The sequence below is a fragment of the Tinamus guttatus genome, unplaced genomic scaffold (genome assembly GCF_059628265.1).
Source record: "Tinamus guttatus ecotype Peru unplaced genomic scaffold, ASM5962826v1 Tinamus_guttatus_pri_ptg001135l, whole genome shotgun sequence".
NCBI lineage: Eukaryota > Metazoa > Chordata > Aves > Tinamiformes > Tinamidae > Tinamus > Tinamus guttatus.
Genome location: NW_028289669.1, coordinates 200,239 through 218,057, shown reverse-complemented (window position 1 = coordinate 218,057; position 17,819 = coordinate 200,239). Strand labels below are relative to the sequence as shown.

Here is a 17,819-nt window from a genome sequence, read left to right as displayed (position 1 = left end):
GGGTATCACAAATAAAGTTGCCTCAGAAACTGTAGTAAAGCAAAGTCTGCTAAGCAGGGATCAGATGGAAGACTCTCCCCTCGACTAGTGCTTCTTCTCCACATTGCAAGGCCGTTTTCCATTCCGTTTTTTTCCCCTCAGGCCAGAGAATTCAAACAAACATAGCTACGCAGAGAATCCAAGTGAAAATGGTTCCTGCCAAGTTGTCCCTCTAAATTACAGGTATAGATAAGAAAAAAAATAATGTAAAAGTTCATTTCCAACTTACATCCATGATGAGAATTCAACAGTTGAATATGCCAAAAGAACAGAATGGTGAAATATTTCCATAAAGTTAATCAGATGAAACATGTTACCTAAACCGTTGTTCAAGGTTCCAACAGCTATTTCTGAGCCTAATATTTGATAGCAACGTTTCTGCTCAGGTGGAAGATCCTCATAACTTCCTTCACCTTATTTCCTCCAACACACACAAATGTGCACCAAGCTGACAACTTGTGACTGACCAACAACCATCAAAGAAAGCTCAGAGACAAAGTATGCAGTGCTCATGAAGCTCAGGAAACAGGTAGGATGCAATCCATTAATGACATCTGTTGTGCAGAGAACTGACTTCATCTCTACACACAGGGCACCAGAGGATGACCTTCGTGTTAGATAAGCAGATGTATCTGATAACTGGATCAGTTGGTGCAAACGTTTCTTCACAAGTTGATCAAACGACTTCAAATTCAAGTGTCACCCTGAGATTAGCCAGACCAGCATGAGGGAAATGTATACATGGCTCAGCCCAACACGGGGTGTAAAACCTGAACAACTAACAAAGGAATTTTGAAGAGAGCAATGGCCATGAATTGGCTTCAACCCACATACTCCTTCCCAGTGACTGGGGATGCCCAGCATCACAACAGTGAGCATATTATATTAGAGACACCAGCAAGGGAAAAAAAAATAAAAAACAATGAAAACACTAGCTCATTGCTCAGCAGTAGTCAAAAAGCAAAGTAAGTGTTAGAAACTGTTGGGAAAGGAGAAGAAAAGAAAACAGTGAGTAATCCCCAACCAGCCCAGCACCCTTCATGAGCACACCCAGCAGAGCACCTCCCCTTGGTGGTCAGCTCAGCAGCTGCCTCAAAAAATTGTCCCCAGACTCCTGAAAACACTCACAGCACAGAAGCACTTCTAAATCCAGGAATTGTGACTAACAGTAATTCTATGCATCATTAATACATTATAAGATGACCTCGTTGTCAAGGTAGTTTTATCAAATAGTACAGCAGTGTATATAATGGATATATAAATATATATATACACACTCCTTTAGCAAGAAGGGCACCTCATTACTAGCCATCATCAGAGGGGTCTTCAGCTTTACAGCACTGATGCAGAATAATCAGCTGTTCCAAGCTATTTCCTAATGCTTCATCATACAGTTTTACATACCATGCTGTCTATTCCTCTTTTCTCCCACTTCAAGATAGGAGCAGGTAGGTCATGACATTAACACTAAGGCCAAGAAGGAAGGCAGCTTCTTCAAAATTATAATGACATTTTGTGAACATTCATTGTGTTTACAGTATCTCCAATCCCCAGACTGGACCATTAGGTCAACACAACTTCTTGCTGTCAAAAATGTAAAGCACAGGTAGGAGGCTTGAAACCAGACAAAAGCATTAGGCATAAAACCTCGTTAGTACAATTCATACTAAAATAAAAGCAAATTACCTGTGGAATTCCTTGCGAGGACATGACTGCTTGTTTATAAAAAAATACTACCAAAATGATCTTGATCTGGAAATACTTCTCCTTGCCGAGGTAAATTGGCCCCTCCAGAATCAACTAAATTGAATGAAAATACATTAACATATGTATATTAGATTGTTCAGAGATTTCAGTTTTTAAGTAATATATATGCATTTTTTTTAAAAAACTCCTGCATTTGCCATCACTAAGTGTCTTGCCATGAATCTAGGTATATGTAGATAAATGCTGTGCTGAGGATCTGCACCACCTGCGCCTTGCTGATAATGTACAGGGGAGTGTTAGTGAATTGTCCTTGCCCAGCTGGGAATGAGGAGCTAGCTGGGAAAGAGTAGTTAGCCGTTTCGGGTAAACAACTTTGCAGGGCTGAGAAGAGCCTATGCAGCCGGGACCTAGCAACCCCCCTAGCAACCAATCATAGCTAGTCCAGAAATCCCTCAGATGCTTGTAGGTATAAATATACACGCACTTCGGCTAATAAACGGAGCAAGACCTAACCTCATATTGAGTCCGTGTCTTGTAATCCGGCTCAGCTCCCAACAGGTATACTAAGATATTCTGCTTGAAAAAGTAAAATTAATAACCCACACAGGCAACTAATATCTACCCTAGATGTTTTAATGGAAAATAAATGCTGATGCATTTAGAGATGCAGTAGTACACAAACTTCTAAATTAACATTACAGCAAAACACATTTGAAATAAGAACACTTTCAATGCATAGTTTTAACTTATTTTTTCCACTGCAATCCTGTCCAAAGTTCCAAAATAAAGAGACTAATTCCCATTAACTGTCTCTGATACATGTAGCATGTGTACTCTCACCCTCTGATTGTAGAGAGGTACCAGAGACCTTTCAACCTTACAGTCTTCAAAGAAGCTTCATTTATATGTGTCCTACCTCAGGCTGTTGTGGGAGGATGTCTAAGTAACGGAGGCTTCCTGATAGAAGACGGATACGATGAGCCAGACTAAGACCAAGGCGAAAAGATCGTGGGAAAGTCACCAGCTGGAAGAACACAGAAGTAGGAGAGGAAGAACCTGTAAACAAGCTTATCTGTCGAGGGTCACTCTCACACCAAGTGCCAGGGCCCTCCCCACAAGCCAGAGCAAACAACACCTCCACACAAAGTAAGGTCAACTCCCCCCTGCTGTTGTCTGCAGCAGAGCTTTATACCGGTGCAGGTGGGCATGCGCTAAGGAGGAGCGTTCTCATTGGCCAGCTACAGATTCCCAGCTGGTTAGTGCTCCTCCAGGTGCTTGGTTGCTAGGCGTTGGTCCAGTTCCCCACAAACTCCAGTTTCTTATATATTCTTACTAAGGCCCCAACACTTATCAGTGCAGGATAGAGGACTGTGTGCGGGCCAATCATGTAAACGTGTGCCCCGATATCTACAGCCAACCTAGTACGGTAGAAGACGCATGGACAGTAGTATGCAACCAATCGCAATGTAAGCGTACGCGTGGCTAGATGACTTAACAGAAATGTAGTAGATAAATAGAGTGCTGTAACGCGAATAAAGTGATTTCTGTTAGACTCATATTGAAGCCTTCAGGAGTCGTGTCTGGCCTCCCGCAGGCTGTGCCCTCTTCCACAGAATCACAGAATCACAGAATGGTTAAGGTTGGAAGGGACCTCTAGAGATCATGTAGTCCAACCCTCCTTGTGGAAGAATTGCTTGAAAGCAGGAACTGAGAGGAAAACTAGGGCCTAACAGAAGTTTTGGCATTACAAAAGCTTGCTTGGGGTGATACACAGTTGCCACTTCCAGGATGGTTGGTACGCACGGACTCTGCTCCTCCACGGTTCCCTGGGCAACACAATCTGCCCTCCTCGCAGCTGCAAAGGGGAGTAACGGAGGATGGAGCAGAGTGAAGACACCGCAGCCAAACTTTGTTGCACTCCCTGTGCTGGGTCGCTGATAAGCCGCACAGTGGCTGTCTAATGGGAGATATATGAGAACATGTCTGGTGCTGAGCCAGCAAGTGTGGCAAATCACTCCTTTCAGATGAACTTTACTTGAACTTTGCTCATTATAATGTCAAAAACACACCTCCATCCCAAAAGTTACCCGCCTCCGAGGTACGACCACTCCTCACTGAGCATGTGCTCTAGATTTTTGATTGACTGTACCTTTAAATGAAAGCAAGAAACTTTTTCACCAATCAATAACAATATTAAGTATGACTCTAGTCACTCAAGCTCCACCTGAATGTAAAAGAAAAGTATAAAAGGTGAACTAAGGATGAAAAGGAGGAGGGAAGAAACCATCATAACTCCTGGGTCAGTCGACGGGCTGAGCCCCCTTCCCTCCCCTCAGGCCGGGATGCTGCCTGAGGAGACTCGAGACTGAGCCCCCTCTCCCATCTTCTGGGGTGAGGGATCATAGAATCATAGAATCATAGAATGCTTAGGGTTGGAAGGGACCTCTAGAGATCATCTAGTCCAACCCCCCTGCATACGCAGGGACACCTAGAGCACGTGGCACAGGACTGCATCCAAGCGGGTTTTGAAGATCTCCAGAGAAGGAGACTCCACAACCTCTCTGGGCAGCCTGTTCCAGTGCTCTGTCACCCTCACTGTTAAGAAATTTTTCCTTAAGTTCCTATGGAATTTTTGATGTTTCAGTTTCCGGCCATTTCCTCTAGTCCTATCAGTGGCCACCACTGAAAAGAGACCATCCCCGTCCTCTGCACTCCCTCCCTTGAGGTATTTATATACACTGATTAGATCCCCTCTCAGCCTTCTCTTCTCCAGGCTGAACAGGCCCAGCTCCCTCAGCCTCTCCTCATAGGGCAGATGTTCCAGGCCCCTGATCATCCTTGTAGCCCTCCGCTGGACTCTCTCCAGCAGCTCCACATCCCTCTTGTACTGTGGAGCCCAGAACTGGACACAGTACTCCAGATGCGGCCTCACCAGGGCTGAGTAGAGGGGCAGGATCACCTCCCTCGACCTGCTAGAGACGCTCTTCTTAATGCAGCCCAGGATCCCATTGGCCTTCTTGGCCACGAGGGCACACTGCTGCCTCATGGTCAACTTGTCGTCCACCATGACACCCAGGTCTTTCTCCGCAGAGCTGCTCTCCAGAAGGTCGGTTCCCAGCCTGTACTGGTGTCTGGGGTTATTCCTCCCCAGGTGCAGGACCTTGCACTTGGCCTTGTTGAATTGCATGAGGTTTTTCACCGCCCAGTTGTCCAGTCTGTCCAGGTCCCTCTGGATGGCAGCACAGCCCTCTGGGGTATCAGCTACTCCTCCCAGTTTGGTATCATCAGCAAACTTGCTGAGGGAGCACTCTGTGCCTTCATCCAGGTCATTGATGAATAAATTGAACAGGACTGGACCAAGGACTGACCCCTGGGGGACCCCACTAGCCACAGGCCTCCAACTAGACTCTGCACCGCTAATCACCACTCTCTGGGCCCTGCCATCCAGCCAGTTCCTAATCCACCTCACTGTCCACTCATCTATCCCACACTTCCGGAGCTTGCCCAGGAGGATGTTGTGAGGGACGGTGTCAAAAGCCTTGGTGAAGTCGAGATAGACGACATCCACCGCTCTCCCCTCGTCTATCCAGCCGGTCATTTCATCATAGAAGGCTATCAGGTTAGTCAGGCAAGATTTTCCCTTGGTGAATCCATGCTGACTACTCTTGAGCACCTTCTTGTCCTCCATGTGCCTGGAGACAACGGCCAGTATGAGCCGTTCCATCACTTTTCCGGGGACGGAGGTGAGGCTGACTGGCCTGTAGTTGCCTGGGTCCTCCTTCTTGCCTTTTTTGAAGACTGGCGTGACATTGGCCTTCTTCCAGTCTTCCGGCACCTCCCCCGTTCTCCAGGATCTTTCAAAGATGATGGAGAGCGGCTTAGCTATGGCATCTGCCAGCTCCCGCAGCACTCTGGGGTGCATCCCATCAGGGCCCATGGATTTGTGGGTATCAAGGTTCCTTAGGTGCTCTCTGACCCAATCTTCCTCTACCCAGGGCAAGTCTTCCTCTCCACCAGCTTCTTCTCTTGCCTCTAGGGCCTGGGGCTCTAAAGGGCTGCCCTTGGTAAACACCGAAGCAAAGAAGGCATTGAGCAACTCTGCTTTTTCTGTGTTATTTGTAACCAAGGTGCCCATCCCGTCCTCCAGCGGACCCACGTTTTCCCTGATCTTCCTTTTGCTGTTAATGTATTTGAAGAATTTTTTTTTGTTATTTTTAACGTCCCTTGCCAGCTTGCCTTCCAGACGTGCCTTAGCTTTCCTTGTCGCATCTCTGCACTCCCTGACTACGTTCCTGTATTTCTCCCAGGGGGCCTGTCCTTTTTTCCACATTCTGTATACCGCTGCCTTCTGCTTGAGCATTGCCACAAGCTCCCGGCTCATCCACGCAGGTCGCCTGCCCCCTCTGCCTCCCTTCCTACACACAGGGATGCACTGTTGCTGGACGTGGAGAAAGTGCCGCTTGAAAACTAACCAGCTCTCTTGGGCCCCCCTGCCTTCTAGAGCACTAGCCCATGGGATTCTACCGAGGAGGTCTCTGAAGAGGCTAAAGTTGGCCCTCCTGAAGTCCATCGTCGCAAGGCTACTTACAGCCCTTCCTCCTCCTCGTTGAATCCTGAACTCCACCAACTCATGGTCACTGCAGCCGAGGCTACCCCCCACCTTCACATCTCCTACTAGGCCCTCCCTATTTGATAGCACGAGGTCCAGTAGCCCACCTCTCCTCGTCGGCTCCTCCACAACCTGCGTCAAAAAGTTATCGTCGACGCTCTGCAGGAACCTCCAGGACTGCTTATGCCTGGCTGTGTTGTCCTCCCAGTTGATGTTGGGGTAGTTGAAGTCCCCCATGAGAACCAGGGCCTGTGACCGTGAGGCAACATCCAGCTGCCTATAGAAGGCCTCATCAACCTCCTCGTCTTGGTCAGGTGGCCGGTAGCAGACACCCACCACAGTGTCTCCCACATTAGCCTGCCCTCTAATCCTTACCCACAAGCTCTCAACTCGCTCATCCTCGACTCCCAGGTTGAGCTCCATGCATTCCAGTTGCTCTCTCACATAAAGAGCAACTCCACCACCTCGCCTTCCCAGCCTGTCCTGGATGATTGCACATTTGTACATCAGAGCTAGCTAAAAACCCCACGCCTTAGTAGAGAATTTCCTGTACTGACATCTGAAACCTGCTTTGTAAATGTTGCATTTGAATAAATCATACTGTTTGTGAACTCGACTACTTGTTTGGGGGGAGGCGATCGGACCTACAGTTGATGGACTGTTCATGAATCCGATACTGATTCGATATCTCCTTCCCCCCACCCCACTACCACTACGGCTTTCAAATTGCAACATTCCACACCCCTGCTCCAGCAGGAACACCCAGAGCATATGGCACAGGGTGGCATCCAGGTGGGTTTGGAAGATCTCCAGAGAAGGAGACTCCACAGCCTCTCTGGGCAGCCTGGTCCAGGCTCTGTCACCCTCACAGGAAAGAAGTTCTTCCTCACATGGGGTGGAACTTCCTGTGTTTCAACTTACACCCATTACCCCTCGTCCTGTCACCGGCCACCACGGAGAAGAGCCTGGCCCCATCCTCCCTACAATCACCCCTCAGGTACTTGAACATGTTAATCAAATCTCCTCTCAGCCTTCTCTTCTCCAGACTAAACAGGCCCAGCTCACTCAGTCTTTCCTTATATGACAAATGCTCCAGTCCCTTAATCATCTTCGTGGCTCTCCGCTGGACCCTCTCTAGAAGCTCCATGTCCCTCTTGTACTGGGGAGCCCAGAACTGCCCCCAATGCTCCAGGTGCGGCCTCACCAGAGCTGAGTAGAGGGGCAGGATCCCCTCCCTCGCCCTGCTGGCAACACTCCTCCTGATGCAGGCCAGGATCCCATTGGCCTTCCTGGCCACGAGGGCACATTGTTGCCTCATGGGTAACCTGTTGTCAGCCAGGACTCCCAAATCCCTCTCTGTGGAGCTGCTTTCTAGCAGGTCAACACCTGATCTGTACTGGTGCCTGGGGTTATTCCTCCCCAGGTGGAGGACCCTGCACTTGTCCTTGTAAATCTTTCAGCTACCTCTCCACTCCAAAATCATGCAAATACATCAGTCTGAAGGGCATCCATTTAAAGAAGCAGTCTTTTATCTAGAGGTCCTGAGCCACCCTTTGCACAAGACATTTGCTATTTCTGTGATGGGATTTACCCAAATACAGACATGGCAGGTGATTTTGCATTGCAATTTCTTGAGCATGTAAATGTTTCTTAACAGTAATGGGATAATAGGTACCTCCCTTGACAGTTGCATCATTAGCAACAGTCAAGCACTCCACCCTAAAAATAAAACACATTTATGAAAGAAAAAATATTTCTAATAAACAAACATCCCAGGACCCTTGAAGTCTCTGGGATGCTGAAAGAAAACACCTTCCTCGCCTCATTCCTTGAAAAACAAATTATTACAGTCTCAGCACTAGGATGTCCTGCTTCACAGTCCGTTTATTCCCTAAATTATGCTGTACAATGCCACATTTAATTTTGACATTAGTCTTGGTGCAACTTTCAGCAAGCAAACCTAATTCTTCATCTTGCATACCACCCTATCTTTAGAAAATAACTTTACCGATGCACCAATCTTCCTTCATCAGACAACAGAACATCTATGTATGTTAATAGAGATGCTCTGCTTAAATATGGGACACACTAATTAACATAAAAAAAAGAACAACAAAAAAGAACAATTACTTCATCTTAGATAAAACTAAATGATTAAGACAGCATTTTTTTTGCTGTCTTAATCTTGCTTTTCTTTTTTTTTTTTTGTCCCTGAAGTGAAATATAGAAGATTAATAGCTTAATGCTGAAAACTAAACCGAATTCCATCTTTTTCCTTTTCATTAATAATGTATTCAGTGGTATCTCTCACCCAGACACTCGTCCAATGCCTGTGATAATGCCTCCTGCTGGTACCTCTTCCTTACCATACAACTGGTAACCTGCAAACTGGGAGAACTCCAAGAATGAAGACCTGAAAAACAAGAAATATCTTGTCAGGTTTTTAAAAAAGGCTCAACCTCATATTTCCCTGCTACTGAATCTCACCTACAAGGTTCAATTTTTTAAAACAAAATATTACAAGAGGAGAGAGAGAGAAAAATGAGCATTTCAAACAGCACATATGTAAAATTTCAAATGTAAACGTGTTTATGGAAGCTAAAGAGAAGCCAGGTGTTATCAAAAAAGAAAATACCTACCCTGGATCAATAAGCCCGTCAATTCTCTCTCTGGGTAACAGCTTTCCTCTTGATGTGTGAAGCTTACGGGCCTTTTCTCCACCTCCTGTGATACAACAGTCATTCATTAGAGTTACTCTGAACATAGATAAATAAATCACCACATATATTAAAACCTGGGATAGAAACACTGAGGGGTTCACAGTTATTCAAATATGGACCTTAATATTACATTTAATAAATAATGGTTTACACTTAAAACAGAGTTAAGGTATTGGCATAAACTCTTGCTTTTTCAGAATCTACTCATTTCCCCCCCCTCATTCTTTATAGGTAATCTTGACGTAAAGATTTTAATAAATAGATTTGTCTGAAACTATCCCCTGCTTTTCATCAATGAACAGAGCAACTGACAACAAGAAGAGACACAGAGGAAAGCGTAATAACGAGAAGTACAAAACACACTTTCCCCTGGATTCCTTCTAAATAGGTTGTTGACTGCAACCCTGAAAGATCCAGCAGAGTCAGGAATCACTTTCTTAAATTACTCTAAACCTGTAAACAGCAGTTAGGATATACAGCATTTAATATCAAGGTTATATTTATCTTTGCTTCAGTTCAATCCTTTACTCAAGGTGATCCTATATCATATATTTTGCTTGCTAGAGTTTTGTTTTATTCAATACTTAAGATTTGTTGACACATCTTGGCTTCTTAATAACAACAGCTTATCCAAAGAATGTCTATGTATGCAGATCACTCATCCACCTCTTCACTTCCAAATCGTCTCCCCTGTCCAAAATAAAGAAGGTGCTACTTTGCTTACATTTCCCAGGAGACTTCTAGGTTTCCTTGTAAGCTCAGCGTTACTAAAGCAGAGCTTTTAAGCTTTCCTTCCAAGCCCTCCCTCTTACCTCCTTCCTTGATCCCCATCTTCATCACTACCATTTCACACCTGCAGGCCAGAAATTGGTGGTTTGTTTTTGATTCAGCCTGTCCTTTAGGTCTGTATAACCAGTCTCAGTTTAAATCTTGCAAATACTTTCTGTACAAGTCTCATAAGATACAGCCTCTCATGTTCACCCACAGAACACTCTCATCCAAGTTCTCAACATCACACATCGTGATTACTACAACATCATTTTCTCTGACCTTGGCATAGACCATCTTGGCCTGCTCATTTACACCCCAAGTGCTCTTGTAAACCTTATTTTCTACCCTGTGATTTTTGTCCCCTCAGTTCATCAGATCAGACATCCCGGACACTGAACAACAGCCTCTCCACCAGTGAAACAGAGTTGGAGATGTTTAATTTGAAACCCCCAATTTTATTTTCTACAACAGCATCTACAAGAACCTAATTGTGACTATTAATGTGCTTTGATTACTGCTAGTCATGGAGACTGAGAGCATCTTGGATGTTTCTTGTGCTTGATATAGTAATGCGCCTCTTGCCATTTGCTATAAACTGTAGTTTTTTGCACCAGGCACCATCTTCCTGTTGTGCTGCTGGGGATGATGGAGTAAAACAGGATACAGGTTCACAAAAGTGCTGCCCACCACAGTAACAAATACATACTGTAACCTGCATTACACAACTCCAGGAAGAGCTCATTCGACAAAGGTTGGCTCTTCACAAGAAAAAAAAAAGTTGCATTTATTCTTTAAAATATTCAACATAAGAACATGTTTTTTTTTTCCCATATACTTGTATGATAGACTAAGCAGTCTTGTATGATAGACTAAGCAGTCTTGGTCCATTCTACTCTCAAAAGGGTATATTAACATGCCCTAAGCCTGTAGTCTGAACTGCACTCCTTTCTAAAGCTATGAATGATATAGTTTAATATGGGAAAAAGCATATAGGAGGAGGAGGAGACAAATAGTATCATGATGCACACAAAGGGGGAGCATCAAAGTTGCATGTTCAACCTCTGGTAGCACAGTTAAACATTTTTATATCATTTTCATTTTATACTTCCCAGTTAACTGGAATGAATTCAGAAAGCCCTACGAGTCAAGAAAATAAAACATAGAGTTCATTTTTTCCTAAACTAGCCCAGACCTGCTTTTGCCCAACAGCACAGCTACAGCTAGGTTCTTTCAAAATCCTCTTCACAAGTGAATAAGCAGTCAACTCGAACAGAAATGCACTGGCCAAAGCAATTTGTTACATGAGCAGGCAGCAGAGTATGAAGCAAGAGAGCAGGTAAAGTTGAAATCATATGTATATCAGTAAGAGTCCTCTGTTAATAACCCCATCTTTCTAAGAAATATTGCCATTAGGTTAAACGAACATAACTTTCATTGATTACTAAGACCTTAATTAATTAAAAAATACCCAATTCCACACATCCAATTTCTGCTCTTTATTCATCTTGCTTACTTTCTGCCTTTTAGGCAATGAAATTAATCTTCTGTTTTATTAAATTAGCCTTGCTTTTATTTTTGTCTGTTTCAAATAATTTATGCATTTATTTGCATTTGATTACTGTGATATTCAAAAAGCAAATAACGTGTTAAAACTCTAAATCCAATGGTAAAATAAATAAATGGTAATGTTATGGAAGTATTACTTAGGTCTTTTTTTGTTAAAGCTGAGCTACAAAAGAAAAAAAAATCAACTGAATTAGTCTGAACATAAACTCTTTAAGATTTTCAGCTGATGAAAGATATCGGATATAGATTCAAACAGACTATCAAATATTTGTTTGCCTACTATTATGCAGTTATGTTTTAACTGAATGAGCTGCTTATGAATGTAAGGCTATAAGAAAAAAAACACTATTTTGGGAGCAGTTTAAAGAAATATTCTAAAAATCGGACCATCGTACTTACCTAATTTGATTTTTTCTGCTTATTCTTGGAGATCTCTTACTAGTGCTTTCATTCGCTCATAATTTTCCTGTGTGTGGAAAAAAAAGTATTTATTTGAACTGTAATGGAATAACAGTATGTTATTTTAATAAAAAAAAATAAAAACAGAGAAAAGAGTATACACTTTTTCTTTCTCTTCAAGATTTCAATTTACTCTAATAAATATCAATTCTGTATGCTTTTTAAAGTCAGAAATTTCTTTTTTCTTTTTGAAAGTACTTATTTTTAGAAAGTAATTTCTACCTATGCATGATATTTCCTCAAGCATGTTTATAAATGAGCTTTATAAATACCCCAAGTGAATTCGGACTGTAGAAGACTTGTTCTAAATTTTTGATTGATTAATGAGATTGGTCATTACAGAGTCAAAGTGGTACTTTTCAGGGTTTTTTTTTTTTTGTCATACTTTGGGTTCTTTTAGTCCAATTTGAAAAAAAAAGTTAAAAGGGTTCAAAGTTAGTGTTTCTATGTCTTTCATAACAAATGAATGCATAGAAGTTTGTAAATAATATTCACATTGATGCCACTTAGCTAGAACATAAAGATGAAACAGCTTTTCAAGAACTCAAGTGTGGTCTTCTTGCCAATCTCTCTCTTACAAAAGCAAAAAGACTCTTGGAGCTTTGAATATGATTGGTCTGCTCCCGAGCTCAACATAGCACTCAGTTATCCAAGATAGTGTGCTCATTATAGCAGTTTTTACCATTTCCCAGATATTCAAATATATTATAAAGAAGAATTTGGCTTTTCAAAGATGTTAATAACAGTGACCTCTTTAAAATGTGCAACTGCAATGACACAATGTGTCGGCTGCTGTATAAAACTTCATACTGCCTTGTCTAATTACCTCTCATTTAGAAGATACCAGAGACTACTTGTATGCTGGAATTAACTGTCTAGCAACTCTTCATATTCAGACATGAACGATCAAAATTAGGGTTTTCCCCAGAAGTAATGAGCGCTGCAATTAAAATTTGCAGCTCTGTCTCAGTCACAGCAGGGCACCAAAATGGAAAAGATGAGGAAAAAAAGAGTAACACAGAGATAGGTGCTTCACATTCAAACTATTTTAGTTGTATATTGTAACTTCAGGCTTCAGAGACTTCAGGCCATCACTGCAGCCACACAGGCACATTCACCAGCAAAGAAACCAAAACCTGCATTTCGTCCATCAGTTGAGTCTGATTACAAGTTAGCTTTTTCTCTGTGAAACTGGAAAACAGCCATTGTTAATTCTGTAATTTTGTAATTGCAAATCTGTAAATCTGCAACTGTTAAAGCACTCAAAGTTATTATATGTGTGATCAAAAAGAAAACAACAACAAAAAACCTCTCCATACTCTTTCAGTTTGTCTAGCTGATTTATTTCCCAGTATTTTTGATTTTCACTCCTTCTCCTTGTTTAGCAGTCTGTTTTCTCTAAATATAATAATCCTTTTCACAGAGTCCTGAGGCTACAAATAAATAACCCTTAAAATAGGAAAAAGTACACTTAAAAGTGGCAGAAGTTGTTAGAAGGGGGAACACCAGTTGCAATCAAAAACTTGCTTTTTGATTAGATTCTGAATTAATACTCAGTGTAGCTACGTTGGCTACTCCTATTCATCTTTTCCACTGAGATTCTGTACATGAAAAATCATGAAAGGATTTTTTGGACTATCTATAAAAATACTGTATCCAAATGAGTTACTTCCTCCAGGTTTCTAAATCTATCTATCAAGTATTTAGCAGAAGACATATACATGATTATAATCTACAAAGGAAGAGTAAAGAGGCTTTTAAATCTAGTCATAGAGTTTGAATACACACAGGACAGGCTGCCCTCAAAGCCCAATGTGTTAATTCTTCCATCCATTTATGGGCTTTGGATTAAATAGTGCCAAACATGTAAATGAACTGACGCAGAACTGGAAATTGAACAACTGAAAAACCTTTACAACAGTAATTTCTGTAAAATTCTGCTGTTATTACAAGAGTTTCTAGGAACTGTAAAGCAAATCCAAAAGGGAAAAAATACAGTTACTGTACGAGTTAAGCAAGTTACTGCTGGGGAGCAAAATGGCTGTGAGTGCCAAGGTCTGCAGTGCTTACCTAGCTTCTGCTGAATTTTCCAGAATTTTGACTCATTCTTAAACTGGAATTTTACCTGTCTGGTTTGGGAGACAGTGCACACTACCTGGGCCAAGCCGCTCGGCTGAATTCACAGCTAGAAGAGCAAACATGAGCTGGAGAAGGCACGACCTTCATCTTAACTTGCTGCTGCCCTGTGTTTGCACTACTATGCCTTGTATTACACGTATTTCAGATGGTTATGCGCTTCCTAGCCAGGACCTCAGCAATTTGCGTGTTTGTGAAGCATTACGTACATTTACAGTGCCCTAAAAATTACAATTATTTCTAACAAATACTAAACTATGCTACAGCTTGGATGATGTACCAGATGTATGCAAGCAAGCGGACTTGTCTAGCACAGTTTGACAGACTTGTCCTGTCTTGACATCCCATTGGAAAGTGCTGCCCAAACACTTGAATATTAAGTAAAAAAATATGGTCTACACAAAGTCACCAAGCTTTGTGTTCTTTTGGAAATGCAAAGGTAAGTCCAATGGGAAGTCCAATGACAGCCTAGCTGAGTAAGAAGATTAATTATTATTGGTTGTTTACGGTTTGTGAAATGTTTTTGGTTTGTGAAATGTATGTGCATGTATGCTCAACCTGCACACAAAAAATAAACACTTTTTTCAAAAAAAAAAGCCCAGAGTTGCAGCCGCTCCGCACCGGGACAAGGCGTCCCCTCAGGGCTGCGCTCGCTCTCCCAGCACCCTCCATCCTACTCTCCAATTCCTCCCTCAGACGCCACCGGAGGCGCCGCAGCGGCAGGAGGCGGCTGCCCTGCCCACCACGCAGCAGCGCCCCGGGGCCACTGCCGTGAAATGGCGGTGGCTGAGGCGGTGTGGCCTGCGGCGGCGGCGGCCCCCCCAGCTCGGGCCTACCTGGTAGAGCTCAGAGCTGGCATAAGGCGCCGAGCCCACGGCCGCCACTGCATCGCCGCGGGCCGTGGCCACACAGCGCACCAGCAGCCGCCAGCGGCCCAGCAGCATGGCAGCCCCGCGGCACCAGCATCAGCACCACAGCGGCAGCGGTGCGTGTGTGTGTCGAGCAAGGCAGGCAGGAGACCTGCGTGGATGGGCAAGGAGCTGTTGGGTAAACTTAATGAGAAAAAGAGCACATATGTAATGTGGAAGAAGGGCCAGGCCACATGGGAATAATATAGGAACATTGTCAGAGAATGCAGGGATGTAACGAGGAAGGCCAAGGCCCATTTGGAATTAGAGTTAGCGAGAGATGTCAGGGGCAAGAGGAAGGGCTTCTATAAATACATCAGCAGCAAGAGGAAGGCTAGGGAAAATGTTAGTCAGCTGCTGAATGGGGAGGGTGCCTTGGTGGCAGAGGATGCAGAGAAGGCAGAGTTACTAAATGCCGCCTTTGCCTCAGTCTTTACTGCTAAGGCCAGTCCCCATGAACTACTGAGCCCGGAGACAAGAGAGAGAACGATTTTACACTGGTCAAGGAGGACTGGGTTAGGGATTATTTAGGTAGACTGGATGCCCATAAATCTATGGGTCTGGATGGGAGGCACCCAAGAGTGCTGAGGGAACTGGTGGAGGTCATTACTCAGCTGCTCTCCATCATCTTTGAGAGGTCATGGAGGGCGGGGGAGGTGCCGGGGGACTGGAAGAAACCAACATCACTCCAGTCTTCAAAAAGGGCAAGAGGGAGGAGCTGGGAAACTGCAGGCCAGTCAGCCTCACCTCTGTCCCTGGAAAGGTGATGGAGCAGCTCATCCTAGAGACCATCTCTAGGCATGTCAAGGAAAAGAAGGTGATCAGGAGTAGTCAGCATGGATTCACCATGGGGGAGTTGTGTCTGACGAACTTGAGAGCCTTCTACGATGAGGTGACCGGCTGGATGGACGATGGGAGAGCCGTGGACCTTGTCTACCTTGACTTCAGCAAAGCTTTCAACACCGTCTCCCATAACATCCTCATGGGGAAGCTCAGGAAGCGTGAACTGGATGAGTGGACAGTGAGGTGGATTGAGGACTGGCTGGATGGCAGAGCCCAGAGGGTGGCGATAAATGGGGCCGAGTCTGGTTGGAGGCCTGTGGCCAGTGGTGTCCCCCAAGGGTCAGTACTGGGCCCGGTGCTGTTCAACTTGTTCATCGGTGACTTGGACGAGGGCACAGAGTGCACTGTAGGGTACGGCGCTCGGAAGATCTCGCGATGTACGGGAAGAATAGGGAACTAAGGCATATGCCATATTAGGTAAAGAGCAACGCTTATTGGCTATATAGGCATGCTTCCGCCTTCGCTACCTTTATAAGGTCCAACCTGCGTATATTAAACGCCATTTGCAGCATCCTCATATTGGTGTCTGTGCTCTCTGGCCCAGGCACGGGTGGGACGTGCCTGGCCGCCTCGGCGGACGGAGTCGATTGCCAATGTCAGGCAACAAGTGGTGACCCCGACGTGATACTCCGAGGCGGCGGACCGTAGGCGGCGGACCGTAGGCGGCGGACCGTAGGCGGTCGAGGGATCCGCGGATCATGGAAGGGATAGTCAAGGTCGTATTATCGTGTGCTCGTGAATGGGGGATTTCTATGAAATCGAACGCAGTTAAGAGCTGCATTGAGCGGCTCCTTGAAGAAGGGGCGGTTAACAGTGCCGGGGAAGTTTTATTCCCCCAGCACTGGCAGAGATGTACCACCGCATTAACGGAATATGGTATGTCTAAAGGGAGTGCGAAAGATCTAAAGACATGGGGAGTGATACGGCAGGTCCTCCAGAGAGCAAGGGAGGAGAGGGAGACTTGGAGGGCAGCACGGGAGGCGCTCGGGAAGAGCGAAGCAGTGGGAGTGCAGACAGAGGCTGATGAACAGACCCTCTGCAAGCTTTCGATCTGGTGCAGAGAGAACGGGTTCAAAGCCGAACACCACCTAGTATTCAAACCCGATGTGAAAGCCAAAAGCAAAGTGGCCATCGGAGCCACGGCAGCCTTTGCAAGCACTTCAGGACCGGGACCGCCACGCCACCGACAACGGCTGGTGTTTGGAGATCCATCGCCAAACCCCCCGCCAGTGCCTGCATCTGTGCCTGCACCTGCGGCGCCTACACTGTCTATGCCCCGGCTTCCGCTTGTTAGATTGCCTTGAAAAAAGGAGAAAGGGGGGCTGGGGAAGAGAAGGCGAATGAGATCAAGGAAACTTATGTTGCTGAAGGCTTGATGAAAGCCAGGAGGGAGGTGCAGAGGAATTTGATCTGTCTTTAAAAGTGGGGTTGAAGAACTGTAATGCTTTAAGTGAGGACGGAAACCGTTATTAGGGCTATTATTTCTATTTGCTATGTTCATCTCTATTATGTGTTGTATCCTTTGTATATTGATGCCGACACGAGGTATGGTTGAAAGGTGGAAATTTGTATGATCTGTAGAGTCATAAAACTATTGTGCAAAATAGGATCCAAGACCCTGAGAAAGAAGATGTTTGCCTGCCCAGGCTGAGTGATAAGGAGCGCGGAGGCGGCTGCCCAGCCAGGCTCAGAGCCGACCTCCTCCAAAAGCAGATGAAGGCGGCTGCTCGACCGGGCTTGTAGCCAACTTAACTGCAAACATCCTCTAAATTAGTTTGAAGGTCAAACACCCGAGAGGGAGGGAGATGAGAAAGGCAGGACCCTCAGACTGACGACTGGGACAATTTACTGACATGCGCACCTGCGCACCCAGGAGGGAAGATTATGTGACTGAAGGCGGAGTTTGTCCGCCCCCTGGTCTGCCTGCTGGCACGTACTGGCCCTACGTGGCAGGATGCACCGGGCATAAACAGACAGTGCAGAGAGAGGGGGGGTGAGACTCCTAACACTGAGACCCACGTTGTCTCTGCGGGGACGCCCGCTGAGTTGGGAGCCTGTCAG

The 17,819-nt window shown here is 44.9% G+C and overlaps 1 pseudogene across 1 annotated transcript in view; it reads right to left on the bottom strand.

Annotated features, from left to right (window-relative positions):
• The window catches only part of LOC104571026 (methylcrotonoyl-CoA carboxylase beta chain, mitochondrial-like), a 43,106-nt pseudogene extending 28,155 nt beyond the window's left edge, over window positions 1–14,951 (bottom strand). The window contains exons 1-6 of the transcript XR_015914261.1: window positions 14,844–14,951; window positions 11,812–11,878; window positions 8,995–9,079; window positions 8,667–8,768; window positions 7,947–8,074; window positions 1,726–1,839 (exon numbers count right to left, since the gene is read on the bottom strand). The product of XR_015914261.1 is annotated as a methylcrotonoyl-CoA carboxylase beta chain, mitochondrial-like (transcript). The remainder of the gene's footprint in view (window positions 1–1,725; window positions 1,840–7,946; window positions 8,075–8,666; window positions 8,769–8,994; window positions 9,080–11,811; window positions 11,879–14,843) is intronic.
• Between the last annotated feature and the right edge of the window lie 2,868 nt (window positions 14,952–17,819).